The sequence below is a fragment of the Alligator sinensis genome, unplaced genomic scaffold (assembly GCF_000455745.1).
Source record: "Alligator sinensis unplaced genomic scaffold, ASM45574v1 scaffold71_1, whole genome shotgun sequence".
NCBI classification, from domain to species: domain Eukaryota; kingdom Metazoa; phylum Chordata; order Crocodylia; family Alligatoridae; genus Alligator; species Alligator sinensis.
Genome location: NW_005841834.1, coordinates 6,917,273 through 6,943,602, shown reverse-complemented (window position 1 = coordinate 6,943,602; position 26,330 = coordinate 6,917,273). Strand labels below are relative to the sequence as shown.

General features: G+C 41.7%; 1 protein-coding gene across 8 annotated transcripts in view; it reads right to left on the bottom strand.

The window, feature by feature from the left end:
- NCOA2 (nuclear receptor coactivator 2) overlaps nucleotides 1-26,330 on the bottom strand; it is a 263,699-nt gene that overhangs the window by 69,514 nt on the left and 167,855 nt on the right. Inside the window, exon 1 of one of the 8 annotated variants that reach the window (XM_025200432.1) lies at nucleotides 14,975-15,042. The exons of 6 other annotated variants lie outside the window; for them this stretch is intronic. The gene's annotated coding sequence lies outside the window, so the exon portion shown is untranslated. Of the gene's footprint in view, nucleotides 1-14,075; nucleotides 14,095-14,974; nucleotides 15,043-26,330 lie in introns of those variants that run through there. One more of the 8 variants, XM_025200438.1, reaches the window with a different exon arrangement.

Below are 26,330 nucleotides of genomic sequence, written 5' to 3'. Positions count from 1 at the left end.
ACACAAAGCAAGCAGGAAGATGGTACTTAAAATCCATGGACAACCCCCAAAATCTGTGAACATCTGTTAGAGAAATAATTCTATGCACCTGGCATAGCCTCATCTTATATTTCTATACCAGTCTGATGAATCTTAATGCGTTAAAATCTATGCACATACACTAATCATTTTACCCATGACTGAAATGCTGCTAGCCTAGGTACACAGGATAAGAGAGGGATGGATAATGGTCATATTACAAAACAATGTTAGAGTAGGGGGATCCGGCAAGATCTGGGGATGTAGTGTATATACATGCCTGTTCTCTTGCTGATAGAAGCAATCCTTGTTTTCCACAAAATAACTACAATGGCATAGTCTATATTTTTCTAAATAGCACCTTAGCACTTAAATGCTACAGTAGTGAAGGAATTAAATACCCTCTTGAATATCACAGAATTGGAGCTAAATTGTTCATGCCTTTTCAAAGTTGGGATTTTGAGGTTTCAGCTTTTATATAACTATTTTTACTTACCAATTACTTTGCGATAGGGTCCCTTAAAATCAAGTCAAAGCCGGGGATTAGCAGGACACAGGCTCTAGGCTAATCAAAATGTTACTGACTTGAGAATTCTCATGGCTAGATGAATGTTTTAGATCAGGGGTTCTGAAACTTTTTGGACTAGGCATCTTTGGTTTAACAGTCTAGGTATTCTAAAAAGCACTGAGAGTGGGACCCAGGTGCAGGATTTTGGGATCTATAAGGTCTATAATCTAACTGAAAAGTAAAATTGAAAAGTAGGTTGTTGTTTATAGTTATGTTGGTCTAAGGACATATATAGACAAGGTTCTTTGGGCAGATGTGATATCTTTTATTATTTAGTTGGTCTAATAAAAGATATTACATCTACCCAAAAGAACCTTGTCTGCAAACTGAAAAGTAAAAACTCATGCAGACAGCTGCTTGATGGCTACCCATCCAAGTATCCTCAGACATATAAGCTCTCTCAACTAAGGGTCAGCTCTGGTTTATGTTCATGAAATTAACGCAAGATCTGGTCTAAGACTGTAGCCAGTGAAGATTTTCATGTTTTACAGTAATTTATCAATTTTTTTATTAAACAATTGCCACATTGGGGAAGCCACAAGCAAATGCAGAGAAAGAACATGGATCTGGAGATATGCAATCATGGAAGGATGGCAGCATTCTATGCTTTTAAATAATGCTTATAAGCTTCTGAAATGCATCACATTTTTCAGAGCTACAGCACATTGACTGAAAAAAAGTTGGAATTTTGTTTTATGAAAGGATTAAACCAAAACAGCCATACAAATTAACAGTGTTGCCAGCAACCTAGATTTTTATCATGTGATTAATATCTGTTTCACATAAAGGCCTCAGCTGTCGGAGTCAAGTGTGAATTAAAGCTATTGTTTTCTGAGCATATTTCTAGCCATTATTCTAATGCAAGAAATCTTGAATAAACACTACAGCTTCAAAGAACAAAAAATAAAAATAACACATTTCTTATTAAAGTCTCATGAAATTTAAGCCATTTACTACCAAATCATTTTAATAATTTCTAGAGGCCCTGGCTCATGATCTGTGCATGTTCAGGGTTGACAAAAATGAAATAGATAGCCCAATCTTGACAAGTCTCTTTCTTGAGAGTTGTCTTTAGTCACACAAGTAGTCCCACAGAAATCAATGGGCCTATTTATGTGACTGAATATAATGGGCAGATTTTCCACTGCAGCTGCTCAGGGGAGAGGACAGGAGATCTCAGAGGAGCCAGTTAGGGCTCTGTGATTCTCCCAGCTGTAGCATTTGTCAGAACATCATGGAGACTCCTCATACTTAAAACACTTAGAAAATGTTAAGATCCTATGACAATGCAGGATTTGAACAGTGGGGCAGGGATGTGGTTCAGTGAGGAGCCGTGACCTATGTCAGTAACTAGCTACTGCACAGTCAGTATCACCTAAAAGCCATTTGGTACTTGTCAAGTATACACAAGTACGAAATGACTAGTCAACATCTCATGTAGATGCAGCTACTCTGTTTTAAGTAGTGCAATGAAAAGTGCAAACCAGAATCTGATCCTATTCATGTGAAAGTGTTAATTTTGTGCACTTTAAGCAGAATTAATGTAATCTGGAAACAAAACACAAAATAATTATGAACTTTGTTTAGTGAAGAGTTTAGGCTGAGTTAAAAATAAGACAAGACAAGAAAGACAAAATAATGGGACTCTTTCAAGACAAACTACTGTATCAAGTAACCATATATATATCTATCTCTATCTAGATAGCTAGATGCAATTATGTAGCATTTTAATAAAATGTGTAGTTTCTATTTTAAAAACTGTGGCTTTTTAAAAACTTCTATTAAGTGTTATTAAGCCAAATGAGGCTGATTAATATTTTTTAAAAGGGAATGTGGTCAGTAGTCAGTCATAAACTACATATATACCCATACATATGCACTAAATATAAATAAAAGTAAAAACTAATTAAAATATTTTAGCAAATATTCAGCAAGCTCAGCAATGGGAACATCTCATGGTTTAGTTGAAGCCCATTCTAGATTCATACAAATAAACCTGAAGGTTATCACGTTCACTTAGTCAGAATTCTGAAACTGAAGGAACAGTAGCTAAGGGCAATAATTAAAAATGTCTTGGAACATTTTAACATAGAAAACTTTTTATCATCTTATTTACTGCTTCTAATTCTCCCCCTTCCTGAAATTGTTTGGGTACCTTTATCCCTGTCAGATAAATAGCCCATAAAAGGATGAGCTCGCTCTTGCTCTGCTCCCTCATCCCCCTTTTTCTAACACCATATCCATGCAGATGCACAATCCTGACTGGATGAACAATGTAATGGTTCCTTTTTGTCTTTTCTTTTTATGCCTTCCCCTTTTCCTCAATGAAATGGCTTTGAGGAACAATCCCTCCTTGACCACTCTCTCCCTTACAATACAGAAATCCAATCCAAATTAATGAGATTTCCATTTTCAAAGCAAAGGACAAAACCTCAGTTTCTTCAAGGACTATGTTAATATGAGTCACACTACGAAAGAAAAGAAAAAGATTTGCATCAATATTTTCTTTATGTTTATTTTCCCCGTAGCAGTAATTATTATGCATGCTTCCTAGTAGAACAAAAGAACAAAAAGAGAGAGAGGTGAATGAGGAGGCCTTAAACAAACAGCAATACAAGTGTTCTGAAGATAAGTGTGGGGAAAACAGACAATAGATTTGAAAAACATCCAGTGTAGTGCATTCTACAACACAAGCATCATGATGCACATATCTGAAACTGATATTTCAGATTTTTCTTCTCCTGCCAATACAGCAGCACTACAGATGATGTAAAAAAACAAAAAAAACAAACAAAACAAAACAAACAAACAAAAAACAAACCAAAAAAAAAAACCTAGGCAAAAAATTAACTGTAAAAGATCATTTCTGAGCAGTTACATAGAATTTATTCTTTCCATCTTTTCCCAGAGATGTTATTAAAATGTCACGTCCATCCAAGATCTCACATCCTTATTTACTGAAATAACAGATTGGAAGTATGAACAGAGACTTCTCTTGTAACTAAAACCAGGTTTCTTTCTCCATAGGGAAAACAGCCAGGACTTACGAGGCTTCCCCATAATTGTACCAATTGAATCAACATCATCACAAGCACCCATCACTTGAAGGTGACTTAAATATGACATTTCAGAATTTGCATTGAATTTTACTATGCATTTGCTTTTAAAGCATTTAATTTTTCTCCATTTTCTTGGATTTGTTTATGTATTAGCTAACCATTTGTGCATAGTATGTTCATATTTTGTTAACTAATTTCTCACACAGCAACAAGGGGAAGAAGAAAAAAGGAAAAAAAAGGAAAACATGATTATAGATGCATAAAAACTGGTAGAGGACAAAGGCAGATGGAGGATCCCAAACTAGCGCTCTCTCATTTAAAAAAAAGAAACTAACTGAACTCCTAATTAACTGTCCTTTTAAATGTCAGATTGCAAAAGATCCATTTATAAACACACTAAAACAAATTATATTGACTATAGCACAGGCTATACAAAAGACAGTTGGCTCCATATTTGCAAAAGAGAAATTGTTTTTAGATTAGAGGCTGGCAAATATGATACAGAGCGAAGCAAAGCAATGAAGAATTTACAGGTTATTCAGATACGTGGTTAACCACAGGGACCACAGTTTTTCTTGTAGTTGTATTATTCAAAGCATTAGAATCTTTGACTAAAATGAAACCTACACCCTTAGGAGTATTTGTTAATCCTGGGGTGGGCAACTTATGGCCCGTGGGCTGGATGTAGCCCACAAAGCCATCTGATTCAGCCCATGAACATGGGGCTTTGGTTGTGGGTATTCTCCCTGTGCTGCTGTGGGAAAAGTGGTGGCTGGGTCCTAGCACCTGCTTCCATTGGCCTCTGACCCAAACTAGGTCAATCCAGCCCAAAGTACTTGAACAAAAACAAATTTGTTTTCTTAGAAATCTACCAATCTTTCACTGGATTTATGTCAAAAATCATAACTTTGCTTGTAACCAATTTTATAACTGAGGTGGCAATTTCTGCCCCTCCCCCATGCATACAACTACCTATGATTTAGGGAAGTAATTACAAAGTGAGGTTCACGGTGCACCTTACAGCACAGAGTAAAGAAACCATTAGATTAATATGCACATTTTCTAATCAGAAACTTGAGATCAGGTATTTTAGTTTAAAAAAAACAAACAACCTATGCAATATCTCAGAAAGGTTTTAAGAGGTAAAACAAGGGAAAATTATGTATCTGCACTGAACTAAAATTAGAAAAGCTGCCATATGGCTCTGTGAAGCCAGCAGCACATTCTTATTCATTAGGAAGCATTCTGCTAACATAAAAACACAAGGCCTTCCTGTGCTCTCCAAATGTGTTTATCTTTTCAACATTAATGCACTATATATCATCAGGCTGCTGAATTCTCCTGCAGTGCATATTAAAAAAGCACAGCTGCACTTTTTCTCAGCATGTTTACTCACTGTGAGCAGTCTAAGAGCAATGCTTTGCCTCTAGTCCCTTCCTGACACACAGCCCTCTTGTTAGCAAATCATGGTTCTCCTTTAGCATGAAGAAACAGGCTGATAGCCCAATCCCAGCACAACCATAATATCAGACTTCTGGTTCCTCCCCAGCCCCCACTTAATTACTGAGAATGCAAAAGATTTTGTTTCGCTTTTACCACTGGTGATCTATGATGACTTTAAAACAGCATATGACACAGACTTAGTTAACAGAAGTTTGAAAGCTGTAACTTAATTATTCACCAGAGAGCAGTGATAGCACTCTGCGTATAACACTGAATACCATATTCTTTTCAGAATTTCCATCATACAATTGGCTTGATTAGCTTTTTTCCCCTCATACTGGGAAAAGCATCTCCTATAAGTATTAGCAACATAATACGTCTTTCCTCCCCACAAATACACAAAATGTAGCTATAAATTCATGCATTCTTTCAAATTTTGGGAAATTTCTCATTTTAGAAAATGAAATGATATAATATAGGGTTTCAAACTTTCCAACACTCCCTGAAAATATAATTTTGCATTTGAAAGCTTGCTACATTTTTGGACATCATAACATAACTGTTAAACATTAATACAGCTTTCCAAGTTGCATTATCCTGAATCCCCACCATGGTGCAGTTTTTTGTTTTGTTTTGATCTACTCAGCATTAGTTTCCACTCCACATGTACAACTGACTGATGACACCCTATCCTCGGGCACAATCCATACCCTCCCAACAAAATGTGGCGCAACAAGAAAGAGCCCCTGGGGCCCAGCCTCTGCTCTGGGCCCTCTCTGCTCCTTCTGTGCTGCCCCGGTGCCATTCTGCTGGGATCATTTGACCCCAGTAGACTTCCTGCCCCTTGGGCAGGGGCTGGACCCTATGATCTTGCGAGGTCCCTTCCAGCCCTAATGTCTGTGAAATCTATGAAAAAAGGTTAAAGTGGAAGTGTAGATGGAGACAGAAGTTAAGGAAGATGAAATGAAACTCACCAAGAATGAAATCCAAGCCAAAGTTGGGGTAATGTAATAGACACACTGGGTCTGTCAAAGGTAGCTTGGGCTGTAAACTAGAAATTCAAGTCCCAGAATTTCATCTCCTCTTCTGCCTCAGAAAGAGGAATGAAGAAGGGATGCATTCTCCAACCCAGACCCTAAAATCTTCAGTGACTAGGTGGGTGGCAAATTGGTTTAAGGGTCACACATAGAGAGTGGTGGTGGATGGGTTGATATCGACCTGGAAAGATGTGGGCAGGGGAGATCCGCAAGGCTCGGTCCTTGGACCAGTGTTATTCAGTGTCTTCATCAATGACTTGGACGAGGGCATGGAGAGCACTCTGTCCAAGTTCGCATATAATACCAAATTATGGAGCAAAGTTAACACACTAGAGGATAGGGAATGGATCCAGGTGGATCTGGACAGGTTAGAAAAATGGGCAGAATGAAATAGGATGCAGTTCAACAAAGAAAATTGCAAAGTGCTGCACCTGGGCAAAAAGAACCACCAACACACTTACAGCCTGGGGCATGACCTTCTCAGCAGCACAGCAGTGGAAAGGGATCTTGGAGTCATAGTGGACTCCAAGATGAACACGAGTCGGCAACGTGACGAAGTGATCAAGAAGACTAACCGCACTTTATCATGCATTAACAGGGAGGTCCAGGGAGGTGATGCTTCCCCTCTATACAGTACTGGTCAGACTGCAGTTGGAGTACTGTGTCCAGTTCTGGTTGCTGCACTTCAAGAGGGATGCAGAGAATCTTGAGAGGGCTCAGAGGAGGACCACTCGTATGGTCAGAGGCCAGCAGGCAAGGCTCTACGAGGAGAAACTGAGGTACCTGATCTTTTCAGACTTCACAAGAGAAGGCTAAGAAGTGATCTTGTGGCTGGCTGTAAATTCATCAGGGAAGGGCAGCAGGGAATAGGAGATGCTCTATTTACTAGGGCACCCCCTGGAATAAGTAGGAACAATGGCCACAAATCAACGGAGAGCAGATTTAGATTGGACATTAGAAAGAACTTCTCTACAGCAAAGGCTGGCAGAACCTGGAATGGGCTTTCAAGGGAAGTGGTGCTCTCCCCTACCTTGGGGGTCTTCAGGAGGAGACTGGACAAGCACCTAGCTGGGGTCGTCTGACCCCAGAGCTCTTTCCTGCCCAGGGCAGAGGGTCAAACTCAATGACCTACTGAGGTCCCTTGTGACCCTAATAGCTATGAATCTATGAAAACCCAAACTATTTCCCATTAAAAAGAAAAGCAACAACAGTAATTTCTTCTCCTGTCAGGTCATCAATAATATCTTTATCAGTAAAGGCACAGAAGGTCTACTGGCATTATGACCTGTCAATGAAACCACAGTAGTTGAAAATCAATGGTAAGGGACCAAGTTACTCAGAAACCACTTCTCATCCTATGCTCAGTTGTGAACAGTGGTAATCCTTGAGGCTAGCTTCTATATGGGAGAACATTCATTATGAAGACCTCTCGAATCCGGAATTCACTTCCTTCCTTGGTCCACAATAGTCTGCTTTTTTTATCTCTGGGATATCCTGCAATGCCCATTGTTTTTCCTCAGGGAATTGGGAAAGAAAGATAAGAAGGGGTAGCAGGGGATAATTTTATTATTATGGAATTATTATATAGTACTTAATTGTTTATTGAGGTGTCTAAGCAGGTTCAGTGCAAGCTGAGTGAAACATGCTTTTTATTACAGTGTACTCCATTTAACTGCATAGCCTGAGGATCCAAAATAGGCTATGCACTTACACAGAATGTGCATTTATCAGAATTTAATGTAAACACTGCTCATAAGGTATGAAACAATCCATCTGAACCAGTGCTGTGGTATCAGCAGACCTGAAACTGATTAGCTCCCACCATTTTCAAAGTTTCTAATAGCAGCTCTGAAACTTGCTGTCAAAAGCTTTGAAAAATGGCAAGGGTTAGTCAGTATCAGGGCTGGGAGCTAGTTAGTTTTAGGGCTGTTATTTCCTGTCATTTTCAAGGCTCCTAATAGCTACCCTGAAAGTGACTAGCTTCTATCAATTTCAACATGTGCAACAGCACCCTTTGACAGCTGCTTCCTCTTCACTATTTCTGGTACCAATTATTATGCAGTTAAACGGAGCACAATCACATTATAACACTTCAGAGCAGCACCAAAATATGCTACGTACTTAAGTGGCTTGTGCATCTATCCTATATGCAGATAACTACTGCCTGTTGTAATGTAAACAATAGGAAAAATACTGGGACTGGCATCATATTATGCTGGTAAGCACATTCTGCACTTATCCAATATATGTATTATTACTGGTGTACATCATATTATAAGTTATTATTATCTAAGAGCACTCAGGTTGCCCCCTTGGAGTTTTACAAGTCAAAAGAACATATTAAAAATAAAAATCAACATTTTTGCTTTTATAGGTCCCTAACCTCATTTGGGACACTATGAATTCAAAGATCAGTCTTGCAGCTAAGTGCAGGGTTGGTTATGTTGAGAAGAGTAGGAAATAAAAAAAAAAGCCTAAAAGTATCACTAAGGATGATAACAGCATGGGGCAATTTCTACCCAAAGATCTGTTTCCAGAAAAATGCAGAGAACTTGCAGTTTTCCATGATCATGTGAAATCACAGGAGCCAAGCATTTTCTTGGACCAGAACTCAAATTTGCTTTTGCTGTTGCATAACATCATTTAGAATAAAATGTTTCCCTTGTCAAAGGTAACCAGGGGACATATATTAAAAAGTTACTCTCTTTTTACTCTTTTTTAACAAAATAAATGTTGGTACAATACTATAATTTGTAGGAATCTGTGCCTACAATTCAGGATATTTGAGATGTTTTAAGTACCTTGCAGGGTCCTCAAATCAGGTACTTAGATATCTACAGGTATCAAATGCAGGCACTAGGAACTGAAAGCACAGTTATTTGCACCCGCTGTTCTGGGGCTACAAAAAAGGAAAGCTGCTGGAGACTGATCAAAATGAAACAAAAAACAGGCATCCATACCTTGCATAGAGTTGCCTTGAATTTACTTTGTCACTGATTAACCCTTCTGTAAATAAAATTCAAAGCAGAGGCAAGAACTTAGATTTAGAAGACATTTTACTTCTGCTAGTAAGAATCATTGAGACAGAACTTCAAAACCCTCACTATATAAACTGATTACCTTTACGTAGCATGACCATATGAGACCATAGGAAATCCGGGACATATGGTCACCCTCTACCTTTACATAACAACAAAATGTTATATATCTATCATTGGTAACTTAAAATCTGTTCTATTTACTTGGCTCTGTTTCAACAAAATTTAATAAAAAGTGCCAAACTAATTAACCTTTGCTCTGATACACTAGAAACAAATATTTGGCATCCCTTAGCCTAAAAATGTAATTATTTTCCTTGGTATGCACTGCCTTGAGACAGAAAACTGTAGTTGTATTTTTTGGCATTTGTAATTTTCTAAGTGTCAGGTACTTATTTAATGAACAATCTAATCTTGCTTTTATAATTCATCTTGAAAAGTAGTACTAAGATAAATGTCCAAATGGCAACAGCCCATAGGTCTTCTATGCCTTCGGCTAAGATGGTATTTTCAATTATATAATATGGCAGGATCTGATAATTTTTTAAAAACAAGGTTCCGACACTATCCCAAGAACAAAGCCTGACCTTCAGGATGTTAAGAGCTCTCCATTTAGTTCTTTGGAACATAACAACCCAGAAGAGTTTTGAAAATAAAAATGCGAAGGTCTTTAGACTAGAATTCACAGATCCAACTGCCAAGCTATTTAAACATATAGGTTTCCTAAACTTGGGCCAAGAAAACATACTCTGAAGGAACATCAATACAACAAGACTACTTCTGTGTGGAGGAGTGGAGACCTGAAGAAACATTAGGATGAAACATTATTCCATTTCTTTAAACATCATTTTAACAGGATTTTTAAAAAATTCAAAAACACTGTAGATAAATATACAGCACACTAGGTTAGGGGTTGGCAACCCCCAGCACACCGTGCCAGAGTATGGCACGCAAGGCCATTTTGCTTGGCATGCCATAGTTGGCCCGGGCTCTGGGCGGCTGCCACCAGCCACAGAGCCTGGGCTGCTCGTAGTAGGCAGCTGAGAGGCTACAAGCAGCCCGGGATCTATGGCAGTGGCGACTGCGTGTGCACCTCTGGGAAGATGGTAGGGAGGGACCTGGGGCAGCGCAACCCTGTCCCCTCCTCTGCTGTCTGCCTGGAGGCATGCATGCAGTCGCTGCTACCATGGAGGTGGTGCCAGTGCTCCAGAGCCTGGTGCAGCTGTTTGCACCCTGCCCACTGCCTGCTGCAGCTGCCCAGAGCCTGCGCCAGCTGTGGCAGGCAGTTGAGGGGCTGCAAACAGATGCCCTGGGCTTTGGAGCCCTCCTGCTGGTGGCATGGAGCTGGTGCCAGGCCCAGTGCAGCTGCCTGCAGCCTCCCGGCTGCCTGTCACATGTAGCCCGTACTCTGGGCAGCTGTAGTAGGCGGTGGACAGGCAGCAAACAGCTGCACCAGGCTCTGGAGCCCTGAAACCAGCTCCATGCCAGCAGCGACTACATGGGCCCCTCCCCTGCCATCTGCCTGGAGGTGCACATGTAGCCGACACCAGCAACAAGAATCAGGCCCCCGTGACTCCCTTGCAGTCTGCCCCTGGCATGCCAAGCTGAGGTGTAGATCAGGGTTGGGGTGTTTTTGGCAGTCTGGCCAAAAACATTGCCAAACCCTGCACTAGGTCATAAGCTATGATACACAAGATTTTCTCTGTGACTGTTGCAAGCAGAACACTTTGGCATGCAAATTGTTCAATAGACCTGACACTGTTAATCAAAAAAAGACATTATGCTGCATGGGCTCCCTAAAATGCACATGAGATGGACAAACAGAGACAGAGAAATTCCAGCAATGATTTACAGCCCAGACTGGAAAGTAGAAGATTGAAGATGGCTGAGAAAGAAGAGAAACTAGGTTAATCAAGGTTAAACAAGGTGTTCCTGCTAAGGAAATATCATTGCTACCACCCCCGAAAAAGCACCTGTTAGACTTTGGCATAATCGCTAAATGATAAATTTTAATGCACAGGCCCCATGATGCTTCAATTAAGAACATTTTTTATATTATAACCACAGTTACTGTGCTCTACTTCATCCAGTAATTTTTAAAGAATGAATAGTCTGCTGTGCAGACTAGGTAGGCTATTAACATAGTATTCTGACATATGACTTGAAATGGAAATGTATTTCCATTCTAATCACAATGTAGAACTTCTGTTTATCTGGCTGCTAAGCAGTACACCCAGACAAAGATTCTTTAATCTTCACAGATGTCCAAATATATTCACCTGTCCTGTCAGAGTTTAAATGACTGCTGCTGAAGCAGATGGGTATAAATGGGTACCTACTGCAACAGCTAGTACCTTGGTTACCACTTAAAATTAGGTGCAATAGTTTCCAATGTTCTTGTACAAAGTGATGAAGTAGTTTTCTTTGGCTTTAGTCACTACTTGAATGGCAGAATCTTTCAGGCATAGCACAAACAGAAAAACAGTGAAAACCAAAGAGCTCTGCTTTATCTATTTCCTTAGGGTCTTTTATCATCTTTCCTGTGACAGGAAAGCTTGACCTGCCTTGAAAATGAACAGCACACTCACACTTAGAGAACTATGGAAAAGCTCTTTTAATCACTGATGACTGAGGGCTAGACCTGCAAAAGGTCTCAGACTTTGTGACACTGAACTCACAATGCGTAACTCTCACACTTGACTCAGAATTGAAGCTACTTGCCCTGAGCTCCTTATAGAATTCATGGAATGGGATTCACAATAGCCAGCAAGTAGAGAGCTGCCAAAGCTAGTCAAGGGGAAGTATAGAATAGAAGGACATGTCTTACATCCCACCACTCTCAGGGATTTAAGCAACTAACTCTGAGCTGCAGAGAGGCACCTGTCAGACTTGGATTCACAACTGGAAACCTTTGCTTTGAGCAAGACCTCTTAAGTCATTCCCTTTGAAACTGGAGTAGAGATCATTTTTCTTTTAGTTCACTAAGAGGTGGTGGTGGGCTTTTGGAAAATAATTAATGGTTACAGCACTTCAGAGAGAACATGGAAGACTGGATACAGTGCCTCCTCTGCCTAAGCAGCATTCATCTCTTGCTATAAGCAACTAAATGTAGGCTGTTTAGGGATGAGGATGCTCAACATCCCTTCTTTTGAAATAAAAGATACCAGTTTCAGTAGGATACAGGAGGGAACCTGATTGTAAACTCAGTGACTAGGGCAGTCATTCTCAACTAGGGTAGCCCAAGGATCCTTAAAGATGATGTGAAGTGCCACACAATATTAGCACTGCTGGTGCGCAAATACTTACATGTCATTCCCAAGGTAAACAGAGGCTGCATCTCCACAAGGGGATATGCATTTCCCTGGTGGCTGTGGCATATATTTGTGCCAGCGCACAAATTTCAAGTGGTGCGTGCTGCCGCCACATGTGCCACCCCACTTCTCTGGCGCAGTTTTTTTTGGACCCTGGGAGATCTCGGTGTCAAAATACCCATTACGCTGCAAATTAGCAGGATAGCAAACATGTGCATGTGTGGCGCATGTGGTTTGTGGCACCACAGATGGGTTTGTGGTGCCATAAGCCACAGATACATGCTTGTCTGGACACACCAAGAGGTTTCAAATAGGAACACGCTGTGTTAAACATTCTGCCCTGTTGTGGTCTAAGTTCTTTGCAACAAAAAAAATGGCTTTATTTTTTCTCATAGTCAAAAAATAAATGAAATTAGTTTTTCAAATGGGGTGCCACTAAATTTTGAGAAGTTATGGAGCTATGTATTGAGTCTAAAAAGTTTGAGAATCACTAGATTAGGGCCAGTCACCTCAGGGGGAGACCTGGATTCCCATCCTTGCACCGAGGACTCAAAATCCAGGGTTCTCATCTCAAGCAAGTGTCCTACTTATTGGGTGCATCTACACGTGACACTATTCTGCCTTAGTAATACACTATAGCAATGTAGTGTCAGTGAGCAGCACAATCCACGATGCTGCAGCAACCTCACCGTAGCAACGGGCTCCCTCCTTATAGTGCATTCCTACAGTGATGTAGGAGCTAAAAATAATGATGAGCTGCTAGCACAACACAGTACAAACTGTTACTGTGCCATCATTTAGTACTTCCAAGAGAAAATATTAAATGACAGTGCATGACCAAAGGTACTGCAGGGACCCATGTAGATGCATCCATTGGGTTGGAGGCTTAATTATTTTTTAATTACTATTGAACACGGGGGGGTGAAGGGCCCCCTGCCTAGAACAGCTTACAGCCACCTGGTAACTACGGTATTCTCTTTGGAGATGGGAGACTTGGGTTGAAGGTCCCTGAAAGGACACTGAACTCTGGTCTCCCTCATCCTAGGTGAATTGTTGCAACTGCTGAAAAGGTCACCATCACCACAAGTAACCATAGCTGCTTCTATTTTGTGTGGCATTTACTCCTGTAGGCATTTGTTAGGCACGCTCAAGACTCGTCTACCAGAAGAGATCCTATGAACAGGTGGCTAAGAAGTTCAAGGATCTCAGTTGTGAGATAGACACCAAGCTGCTCACACTTGCCATGTTGGAAGCAGCTCTGGGCATGCATAGAAGCACAATTTTTCTTCCTTTGACTAACTTTATTAGTAAAAACTTAGGTGCATGCTGAACTTAGATGGTTAATGGATTAGTGCGAGTTTTGAAGATCTCACACTTCAGCACTCTTTCAGCCACTTAAACTCTCCTTAAGTACTTCTGTGGATCTGGGTCCATGGAAATAGCTAGTAAAAGCCCAGAGCTGTTGAGATTAAAGATATATGCCCTATTGTTTGAGCCTCACAAAGAAATAGTGATTCTCTAATAAACACCCTAGATATTAAAAAAATAAAAATAAAAAATAAAAATAAAAAGGGAAGCCACAGGATTATGGCAGCACTAACCTGAGGAAGCCAGGCTGACAATGACACATTTAACCTCCTTTGTGAGTCAATGAAAAGAAAGTCTGAGGGAAGAAAGGTTTTTGCTGTGGCATTACTGTATGGCAGGCAAGTCGCCCCCTCCCACACTCTCCCCTCCCCCCCAATGTTTATTGATCAAGTTTAAGTTTTACACTGTTCAAACACTACCTATTTTGAACACCAACTACAATGGCCCAGACAAACTGTACTTTAAAGTTTAATTAAGATTCATCATCTCTAGAAGCTAGAAATTGGTGTCTCAAACCGTATATTAAAACCTTAATAGCAACATAATAATTCTTAATATTGATCATGCAATGCTCTACAAGTTATCTGCAGAGAGCGCCACATTCAGCAGAATTGCTTTAGGGCTTCAAAAAAACATGTTATAATAGAAAATAGACCCAAGATATATCTAAGTAGCTGCACAGAAAACAATGATAAAAAGGAAAACTGGCATAATTATGAGGAGCTAGCCCCTACACCATAGTTAAAGCTGTATTAAAGGAAAGGAAGACTGACAACTGAGGAAGGAGTGAAAACAAATATGGGAAGGTGAAGGGACAAAGGTTGGGTTTCGCAGATTCACAGATTGTTAGGGGCTGGAAAGGACCTTGTAGGGGGGGGAGAGAAGTAGCTCAAAATTCCTCAAGATGAGAGGAAGAGACAGTAAGAGAGAAACAAAATACAACATAGAATTGCTAATGACATGAAGCACTGCTTCAGGAGAAGTCAAGTTAGATACTAGGAAATAACAAAGGATAGAAAGCTTGACTCAGATGCATACAGATAAGAAAACTAACTGGGTATGTACAAGAAGAGGAAAGAAAGATGCATTTATACCAGCACTGAAATGTTAAAATGCTTCTATTTTTCCTCACCTTAAAAAACCCAACAAAAACAGCAAACACACAAAGTGTCTTGAGTCCTCCCATCCACGTGTTTCTTTGTCTTTTCTTTTCATTTCCAAGTAACTGCCAAAAGATTTTGAAGAATCATTTGTTATGTTGCTATGAACTAACCCTTTCAGGTTGGGCATGAGCTCTCTCTCAGGTCAGCACAGAACATGTAATCTCTGGAAGATAGATTTTGCTAAAGGAACTTTGGAATTGTAGCCTGCTGCAAGTCTTGCTGGGTATTAGTGCCAGAGAATAAAACGTTTCCCTCAGAAGAGAAAGAAACCATAGATTAATATATTTTAAGATTAGAAGGGACTATTACCATAATCTAGTCTGACCTCCTGTTTAGTATACACAAATGATTTCTTTGAGCTAAAGCGTCTTTTAAAGTATCTTGATTTAAAAGTTTAGGTGGCACAGAAACTACGATCTCCCTGAGCAAGTTTGTTTCACTTCACCTCCTCTATCTGAGGAATGGTGTTCAAAGTTGGATACTGATTCTGACAGAATAAAAATACGTATTTGCAGAACATAAAAATAAACATTTAGGAGAAAGTGGGATGTGGAGATGATTTTCCTAATTTGCATTGAGTGGTTTAATTTGGGAATTAGGATGCTGTGGGTGTCTTGTGAAGTCTAAAAACATGTGCCAAGAAACTGCTTTGTATTCATTTGTCAGTTCTGATATTGATAAAAAGAAAACTAGACCAGTCTGGAGATCTGGACGTAGGATCTGGACATAGCATGTTAGTCTCAGCTGACAAATGACTGCACCTCTGCCTAAGAATATTCAATGGTAAACTCACCAGCAGCAGATAATGCAGCAAGCAAATGATGTTCTTCCATGCTCTTTTTCTCCTGGAACTGTCACCTACGTGATTTTTCAGTTTAGGGCCTCTGAGTTTGTGCACACAAAAGGTACAACAAACAAATGAAAGTTTGCCAAATTCACAGCTTTTATTTTAGTACCAGTCTTACTATGGATCCTTTTTTCAGCCTATAGGTCCACACACAGACCTATACTGAAAAAAATAAATAAATGGGTGTGATTTCAAAAGTAAAGTAGTCATTTGGACTCCAGTTTGCCTGAAAATGAGCCCTAATCAAAAATCCTTTAAGATGCAATGGACCCACAAATTTTCATGGCTGAAAAATATGACATAGTAGGATGTTTCCTTTACTACTCCCTCTTTTAAAAAGAAATATGGTATTTTGGGAAAGTGAAGAGCCAACATTCAAGTTGTAATCAAAAGCATAAAAGTCGCATGAGAAAAGCCATGGTAGATGAACCTATTTTGACGGAGGCATCATCACTACCATGAAGAAACAAATTTGCTATTCTGTAAAATAATCCCCACCAAAATAACCTGGTTTAAATTAATGACAAGACTTGTTTTAATTAGAAGCTTATGTAACATGCTACCAAGACTTACGTGCTGAACATATTAATCATTTGCACTGGGGATTTGGGCGCCATAAAGTTAATTTCTCTTATATTTCATACTTTTCAAGACTAACAAAGGCTAGTAAGACAGAAACTAAACCTCTTTTTCTATACATTTGATTCACACAATGTAAAACGTTAAAATGTTTTTATAGCACTACATGCACATTTATAGTAACATTAATGTTTGGCACAATACACCATAGAAGCTCTCTGGGTTTCAGGTTCATGATGACTTGGTACTTGTGGAAGCAGCACAAAGGCAAGACACTTCCTTGGCAATTAAAGGCAACTCCCCATAAGGTTTGCTACATTTGTATGTATCACTGACTCCATTCTAAACAGTAGAAATGACTGAAAAAGGAGGAAGAGAAACCTCTCTCTCCCCTGCAAGACACTTAACTTGTCTTTTATGGATGAAGAAGAATAAAAAGGACAGTGAATATTCTAGGAAGACTAGACGTTAAAAACAACAAAACACCTTCATTATACCATTCAATCAAATTACAGAACAAAATGCTTTAGATATACCCAAACAGAATGGTAAATATAGAAAAGCAACCTGAACCCTCTAGCATCCTAAAAGGCACAGCAGCACTGAAACACTAAAATTTCAAGATTAAGCTCCTTGGATCATGCTTTCAGCTCCATCCACACAACATAAATGACAAAAACAATAGCAGAAAAGGCAAAAAAAGGAGAGAGTAGATTTCTGTCCTTCAAATATCTTACATTCATGCTCTACTAGTCTTGAATGATTGTCTCTGTTTGATATTTAACAATTATGAAAGAAAAAAGAGAGCAAAACGGGGAAAGATCAAAGAAAAGCAAAACACAAGAAGGATGCAGTACAAATAATTGAGTTTTCCCAGAATACCATGCCAATAATTGCTATTCTGACTTGCAAAAAAACCACCATTCTCTAAGAATATAGGTTAATTCTGTTTCTCTTCAAGTTTAATGCATGGCACACTTCTGATCTTAAGCTGTATACTGAGTTGCTAATAAAAGAGTGGGTATATGTCAGTGACGAAACTTAAAATAGCTGAAAAGCCATGTTTTCCACCTCAAATGTATTGACTGGTCGGCTTAACTGATAACATGATGTTCCTGAAGCATTCTAGTAAAGTTTATTCTTGACCCATGGTAATTTATATACTGTACAAGTGACTGAGAGTATAGAATAAAATACCCTACAACCTAATACAGTGGTTTTTGACCTGTGGTCTGTCGACCCCTGGAGGTCCACAGGCTATGTCCAACAGGTCCGTTAAAGATTACTATGATCAATCAAAGTATGTGAATACCCACACATAATTTAAAGGGGTCTGCACCTCCATTCCTCATATTTTAGGGGTCTGCAAATGAAAAGATTGAAAACTACTGACCTAGTGCAAACCTCTTTACATGTACTTTGTTTCTATACCCGCTTCCTTAAGCAAAAACCAAAATCAAACAGATCCTCCACTAAATTAGATAACAAGGCAAGTTAACAATGTCATTTTTATTAGGAAAAATGAGTAGTGTCATGGGGTGGGGTCCCTAGGGACAGCTATGATGTCCCTAGGGCCCTGTGACCTTGCCAGCTTCGCCCCATGAGCGCCTTCTATTCTCGCCTGCCATGTCTTGATGGTTAAGAAAATAGATGGTAGATAGAGAGACTGCCCTCAAGGTGCTGGTGGACCACACTAAGCCATGTGGGTTCTTAGACCCCTTGCTGGGTCCCTCTCTAAGCAAGTGCCTTGAGAGACACTCCAAATGCATGACTCCAAAAAAGTCCCTTTATCACACCCTACACCTTGCAGATGGTATTCAAACGTTGTCCCTCTGAGGCCTTGATATAGCTCAGCCTCTCTTTGTCACTGGGCTCTCTGCATCCCTGTCTCTGCACCCTCACTGGTGCTGGGCTCTGCACAGCCCCTTTGTCACTGCACCCCCTGGCACTGTACCTGCTGGTGCTGGGGTCTCCACGCTGTAGTGTGCCCCAATGGGGCTGCCTCCTCCCCAGTAGACTCAGCCCAGTCCACCAGTTTAAATAACAGAAAACACCAACCCCTGTGCTATAATGTAATACAAATAGTGCAGAGTGCACTCTGTCCCTTTAAAAGAGGCAGCCTTCTTCTCAAGCATTAAGTATCTTGTAGCCCAGGGTACCTGATGAGCTCATGGAGCCCCATTAGTCCTCTAAGCAGTATATCAGGTGACCACAGCATCTCTGGGCAGTTCTTTTCTGCAGGCTCCTTCCCTTGGCTGCTGCCAGAGAATTAAACCCTGCTGGCTTCAGTCCTGGGGTTTGTGTCCAGGGCCCTGCCTCTTTCCGGTCAGCTGACCGGGCAGGTGCAGGCTAATTCCTTCATTAGCTTGCTGCCATAGTAACCTGCACCTGTGTCGGGTTCCTGCCTGGCTCCTAGGGCTCTCTCTCTAGGCAGATTCTGCCCTTAAAGAAGACACCTTAGTGCCCTGTGACAATTAGTTATCCTGAAATAGTAAGCTGGATTACAGTTAGACCCAAGCAAGCAAAAAAAGCTACTCAGTGATCCACTAAAGACTAGCTCACACAGATTCTGTACTGCTTTCTATATTTGTTAAAGGCAGGATTTTTTAAGTGGAATACTAATACCAGAACAAACCCTGCTATGGACACAACTGTCCAGAAGCACCAGAATAAAGGTGCCTTCTATAATCCTTCCCATGTAGGAACTAACCATATTGGTTAAGCACATTTAATACCAGTGTAACCACATCTACATGAGATGGGCTGTATCACTTTAAATCTACTATACAGATAGCATAATATCTATAGTCCAGTTGGTACAATTTGTGTGCACGTAGATAAGGCCTAAGCCATCTAGTCTCCAGTAAAATGTGCAATGACTATGAAATTTTGCATTCACTGAGCTTGCTGCCTAATGACTACAAAAAGTTCATTTCATCAGAGCTATAACAAAAACTGACTTTTTGCATTACTTAAATGTAGTTTAGCTTGTTCAGTGAATCAGTAGTTCTCTGGAGGCAAATAAGTGGGAAAGTCACCCTAACTGGATATTTAGCCAAAGAGCTTTACAACACACAGTGGAAGATCAAAGCTATTTTCAATACTTCATTCTCAACTGTAGGTAGAGAAGCAGCAAGGCAAATTCAGTAATAGTTTTTCTTTAAGTCTACTTGCATATAAACTATTTTACTTCATGACACAAATTCCTTTGACATACTGACCTCAGTCTTAAAACTTTACCAGCATTAAAATACAGAGCATACATGAAATGGCAACCATGCAGAAAACGTCTTCTAAAAAATTAATTTCTTTCTCCTAACCAGAAATGAATAAGGACCATATTATCAATTTTGTGTGTGAAAACTCACGCTCAACCTACAGAATTTAAGCATAGAACTATTTTCATAAAAATGTATGTTAGCGTATTAAGCCTTTGAATGGCAAGGTACTTTTTACATGTGCCAAGTTAAGTTTGTTAGGAGCCTTACTAACTTCACAGGGCTACTCATATGTTAAAAGTTAGACACATACTTAAATCCTTTGCTGAAGACACATCATAACATTAAGAGTAGAGGCCAAAACCACCACTCATATCTTTACAAGTGTGGTGTTCTTTCAGTACAGAAGAAAGTAAATGTATTCCAGTTGGGAGCTGTTACTGGATTACAAAATAACATTTCTATTAGGGAAAAACCTTTTAATGGAACCAAAATTGAATCTAGAAAAAAAAATCTCTCTCTCATCTTTTTACCATTTAAAAGGCAGGGGTTTTCTTTGGGGGAGGAGGGTGATTTTTTTTAAGCATGCATAGATTCAACAATCCTTGTTCCACACCCCCACCAAATACTTGTTTGTCATGTACTCTTTTATCATTCATACAGTGGTTCATACAACTCAGGGTCTGACTTGTAAAGCTATTCTGAAAATGAGATCTGATGGTTCCAATATAGATATTAACCATTAGATTGATAATCACCATCTTGATATCCACACAATACATTACTGCATATTTAATATGCTGAGCACAAATCCTCTTATGTGAACTTTGCACTAGTAGAAGAGCAGCAAAAGCTGGTGACATCTGAAAGTTGCGAGACAAAGATGGCATGTAAAGGTGCATTTAGAGGTAATTTAGTATGCAAGTAAAAATAAAAAAGTCTTACAGCATACCAGTCAAAGGAGGACAAGCAAATCCCATTCTGAAAAGGCTCTAGAAAACAAAAGGGCATGTGGTTTACAAGGAACCAGACTATAAAACATGAACTTGTGATGGAATGGGGCCTTGATGGGAATGAAGAAAAATCTACTCATCATCTTTCAAGTCAGGACAAATCTGATCCTGCCAGGTTCCCACTGACATGGTTTCAGGACCATTATGCCAAGCTTGGGAAACTCAAAGGAACGGAGGAATGGGATTCTCCCAGACCTTTGGGGAGGAAGGCAAAGGCAGGACTATATAAAGATCAAGAGATGGTTCAAGGATAATGTTAGAAGGAACATCTTCAAATGTTCAACTACAGAGAAAGATTCACCAAAAAAAAAAAAAAAGAAAGGATTTTTCTCTGTAAAAGGACTTAGCCTGAGAACCCAGGCTTCTGAGACTGATGCAAATGATTAAAAAGAGCATTCAAGTAAGAAATGGGGGGCATTGGAGAGACTCATGTAATCTTCTGAGTTTAATAGACAGGACGAGGAAGATCAGGCAAATGAGGATACAGCAATGGAGAAAGGAACATTAGCATGTACAAGGATGTAAGGAAGGAAAGAATTCTAATATTGATGAGAATGGGTAGGTGATACAGCTAAGGCCAGAACTGCGCACCTAACCCAGCTAGGAAACTTGATGAGATCTATGGCAGATAACTGAAATATTTGTATACTGATGAAAGGAACCTACATAGTAAAATGGAAGAACTAACATATACGGTGTCAGACATGAAAGGGATTACAGAAACACAGAGGAATAATAATCATGACAGAACACAGCTATGAAGAATATTTGTATTAAAAAAATTAAGAAGGTAAATGAAGGAAGTGATGTACATTAATTAAAGAAGGGAAGTGATGTACATTAATTATGTAATGGACTATAAAGGAATAAGGGATAGCTGTGATAACCTAGAAGACATTTGGATCAGGCTGATTTTGCAACAGGATGGTAAACAAGGTCCTAATTGGGTAGTTTTGAGAGTCTGCTGTAGAATAACAGCTCTAGATAGGAGTGAGATCTTTGTAATATGATTAGAAAAAAATAATACTATTAGGAATTGTCTCACTGTGGGAAGACTGTCCTTATATAGGCTAACAAACGTTACTAATATTGGCAAGGCCCAGCTACCTCTGGCTGTGGAACAGCTAATTCCTCTACCAGAACCAGCAAGAAGTAGAGTTATTTTAGACTCAGTTGAATAAGAAGTAGTCATTATATAAATGCTGTAGAAAATAACCTTCAACTGAGTGTTTTGAAGTTGCTTCTATTTAAATTAAGTGGAAAAAGTAAACAAAAACAGGTCTGTTGAGATTTTAATTTCAAAAGGACAAACTGAGAAACTAAAGCAACTGGCTGGTGACATCAACCATACTAAAGTAGTCCGGTGCTGGATGGATAAGGTTTAGGATTTCTTTAAGTCAAAGGTGGAAAACCTACTTGGAAAACATATCTCAAGCAATAATAGGGGGAAAAAAAACCCTTGCAGGAAAGTGCTTCACAGAGCAACTACTTCCAAAAAGGATATTAAGACATCCTATAAAAAAAAAAAAAAAAAAAAGGGTAAAATAACCAATCAGGAAAAAATCCTATTTTTTACGGATGAGAAAGCATAGGAACAAAAGTGAGGAAAACAAAAATCAAATTGAGTTACTATATATCATGTTGTATAAGTCAAGTTTTGAAGACAAAATTTTAACTCTTAAAATTAAGGGTGCACTGATTGAGATTTGGGGGGCCAATACCAATAGCCTATTGTTAAGGAGGCATATCAGCCAATACCGATCTGATTTTAGCTGTTAAGTCTGTTGTGGTGGAAGGGGAGGGGGGAGAGAAGAGGTGGGGGCAGGGGGGAAGATCAAGGCCCCTGTGGTGAGGGAGGGAGTGGGGCTGGGGCAGGCACTGCACCCCTGGGGCAGGACGGGGCGCCAGATGGAGCAGTGACTTGTCCAGGGGGCACAGGGTGTGGGTAGGGTGGCTCCCACTGCTATGCACCCCCCAGGAGAGCATGGGGACATGTGACCCTGGGTATGCACAGGAAGGGGGCGCAGGGGACTGCAGCTGCGGGCTAGGCCATGTCAGGCTCTTCCCAGCGCATCGGGGGGAGGGGGGGAGGGCTGAGCCGGGGCTGTGCTCAGGGTGGGAAATGGCAGCGCTGGGATTGCGGTTATGGGGAGGAGGGGTTGCAGCCACCCCAAATTTCACTGTAGACCCCCCATAGCACCCTTCCAGCGCTGCCACTGCCCACCCCAAGTGAAGCCCCCATGCGCCAAAAGCTCAACCCTGAGCATGGCCCTGCAGCCCTGAGCACAACCCCCACATGCCGGGAAGAGCCCAGTTTAGCCCCCGTCCCCGCCCACACAGACTCAAGGGCACACGTCCGTACATGCCCTCCTGGGATGCATGCAGTGGTGGGAGACACCCCCCTGCAGCCCCTGGATGATCTGTGGCTTTGTCCCATGGTATGCCCCAGCCCCTGCCCCACTCCTTCCCTCACCGCAGCGGGCACTTATCTACCCCCCTCACACCCCTTCCCTCCCCCCTTCCCTTCCACCACAACAGAATTACCAGCTGCACACAGCTCTCCACGCTGCCAGGCTGTCCTCCTCCCTGCCTACATGCTGTGCTGCAGCTGCCTGCATGCAGGGACATTTATCAGCCAAATTACCAGCCACATCAGGCTGATTTCTGATATGATAATTTTTCTTTAAATTGGTGCCAATCTGACATCAGATTGATGTATTGGTACACCTCTACTTAAAATTCAACCTCAATTTATACACCATCCTCCGCCTCGGTGTGCAAGACACTGGAAGCCCGGGCAAGCTTGTGGGAAAGGCAGCATGCTTGCAGGCTCCCAGGAAGTTGGATCAGTCTCCTGGGCGCTTGGGCAGCACATGGCCTGCTGGCAGCCCACCTGGCTGGCCTCGGGGGGGGGCGGCCCCCTGGGGGGGGAGGACGCCCCCCCCCCCCCCCCCCCCCTCCCCACCATTCAGGGGCTGCCTGGCCTGCCGGCAGCTCACTTCCTGGCTGTATGCTGCTTGCATCTTCAGCAGGCTCCTGTGGCCAGCAGGACACCCGATGCCACTTGAGAAAGGGCCGGCCTGCCCCAGGGGCAGTGCAGGGTGTCAGGCAGGGGCGGGAGGGAAGCTAGGGGTGTTGGGCAGGGCCAGCCTCCCCCTCATCCCTGCCTGACACCCCGTACTGCCCCTGGGGTAGGTCAGCCCCTTCCTGGGTAGGGCCAGGCATCCTGCTGGTTGCAGAAGCCTGAAGACACAAGCAGCAAGGGGCCAGATCCTACTTTCAGTGGAGCCTCCCCACCTGCCTCGTGGCTGGAGAGAGCTGCTGGTGGGCCGGGCAGCCCCTGAGCTACACAGGGGGCCCAGTCCTTCCCTCCACAGTGGCAGCACTCCATAGGGCTGGCCATGTGGGCTGTGTACTGCCTGAGCTCCCAGGGACCCAATCCAAGTTCCCGAGAGCCTGCCAGCACACCGCCTCTCCCATGAGCCCACCTGGGCTTCCGGAGCCTTGCACACTGAGGCAGGGTTGACTTATACAGAAGACTTACAAAAATCCTAATTTTTTTTTACAGAAATATGGGTTCAACTTAGACAAAGCGTCTACCTCTACACTGTAAAATACAGTGGATTTTACACTACAATTGAAAAAAAATAACCAAGCAATTTAAAGGAGGCAGAAAAGAATGAGGCCACTATATAGTGAAGACAGATTTGGGATTAAGTTTATCTAGGTATAGCCAAAAAACAAAATGAATACTTTGCTTTAGTTTAAAAAGGAGAGCCACAATGACCATAACAAAAAACCCAGGATGGCTGACAGGAACGAGTACGTGGAAATCAAAAACAACACAACTGCAATGAAAGCAAAACTCAAAGAGTCCAGTATCCTCAAATCAGAGAGAGCAAACGATCTCCACTCCAAGACACCTAAAGACATGCCATCTAAACTTGCAAATCTGGCAGCAAGGCATTTTAATAAGGTGTTGGGGAGGGTACTGTTTCAACGAAGGTTAGCATAATGAGTTAAAATGAGGCAAAAAAGAACCAGGCAACTACATGTCTGCTGGAATTGGTTCATGAAAGGCTTTGAACACATTTTTAAAGAAAAATACTTAAAATATAGATGTAAATAGAAATGGGATAAAAATGTAACATGGGTTAACCCAATATCAGGGTTAACCATATCAGGCTAACACAATACCTGTTTTTTTGATAACTGGCTTTCTACACAAGGAGAATGTGAGATTTTTATCTATCTGTATCCAAGTCCAAGAGTACTTGAAGAATAATGGGAGTAGCTAAAAATTGTGAGAATGATAAGTAACTGGCTAAAGGGAAGATGGTAATGAACAGCGCTGAAAGAAGAATTATCAAACTAGAAGGAGATTTCCAGTTGAGTTCTTTGAGAACTGAACTTGGGACTGATTTCATTTATCACATTATTTTCTTTAATAGATATGGCACAAAACATGGGGGTCTGTTTATGAATTATGTTGATGACACAAAGAAATCATACAAAATCTACAAAGTGTAAGCCAGGAATAGGCAAAATATGGCCCACAGGCTGGATTCAGTCCACCAGTTGCTTGCATCCAGCCTGCGGGCAGGTGGACACCAACTCATGGGATCCAGTCCATGCAACTCTGGCCACCATGTGGTGTCAGGGGGGCAGGCACAACTGCTTCTGCCCAGTGCTGATACGGTGGTGTCAGCTGCAGAGCCGGGTGGATGTCCCAATTCCCACCTGGAACCTGCTGGGCATGTCCACAGCTGAGGCTGGCACCCACCCAGGGCTGCTTCACCCATGCCGGATGGGTGGTGGCGTAAGCTGTCGACACTGCTTGCAGATTCCTGGTCAGGGAGGAGGATCAGGGCATGCTACAGCTCTGGGCTGGGGGGAGGGCGGGAAGAGAGAGTAAGAAAGGATTGGGGCATACTATTGCTCTGGGAAGGGAGGGAGGGGGAGAGACAGAGAAGGAGGGAGGGAGGGATAGAGAGAGGTCTGGGTCCATTCCTTTGCTGTGGCAGCAGCACCCCCTGGGTGGTGCCCAGCCACTAGCACCCTGCCCGGACGGTCCTAAGAGATGCTGCCACCACAGACAGAAGGACCAGGCTCCCCTGCAGCTCAGGGGCTGCACAACTCAGCAGCAGCTCACATGGGCAGGCTGTGCTGAGGAAAAAAAAAGAAAAATGTAGCAAGGGGCATGATCCTTTTTTATTTCTCTCCCCCAGAGCCTGCCTGTGTCTCCCATGGCCCGGGAGCCCAAGCAGCCCCAGAGCTGTGAGAGGCTGGTGCTTCACTCCATGGAAACCAGCACGGGTTCGTAGCAGGCAGATCATGCCTGACTAATCTAGTCTCTTTTTATGACCAGGTTACGAAACGCCTGGACACAGGAGGAGGGGTGGATGTCGTATACTTAGACTTCAGGAAGGCCTTCGATACGGTATCCCACCCCATACTGGTGAACAAGTTAAGAGGCTGTGACTTGGATGACTACACAGTCCGGTGGGTGGCGAATTGGCTAGAGGGTGGCACCCAGAGAGTCGTAGTGGAAGGGTCAGTTTCGACCTGGAATGGTGTAGGCAGTGGGGTCCCGCAGGGCTCGGTCCTAGGACCGATACTCTTCAATGTCTTCATCAGCGACTTGGACAAGGAAGTGAAGTGTACTCTG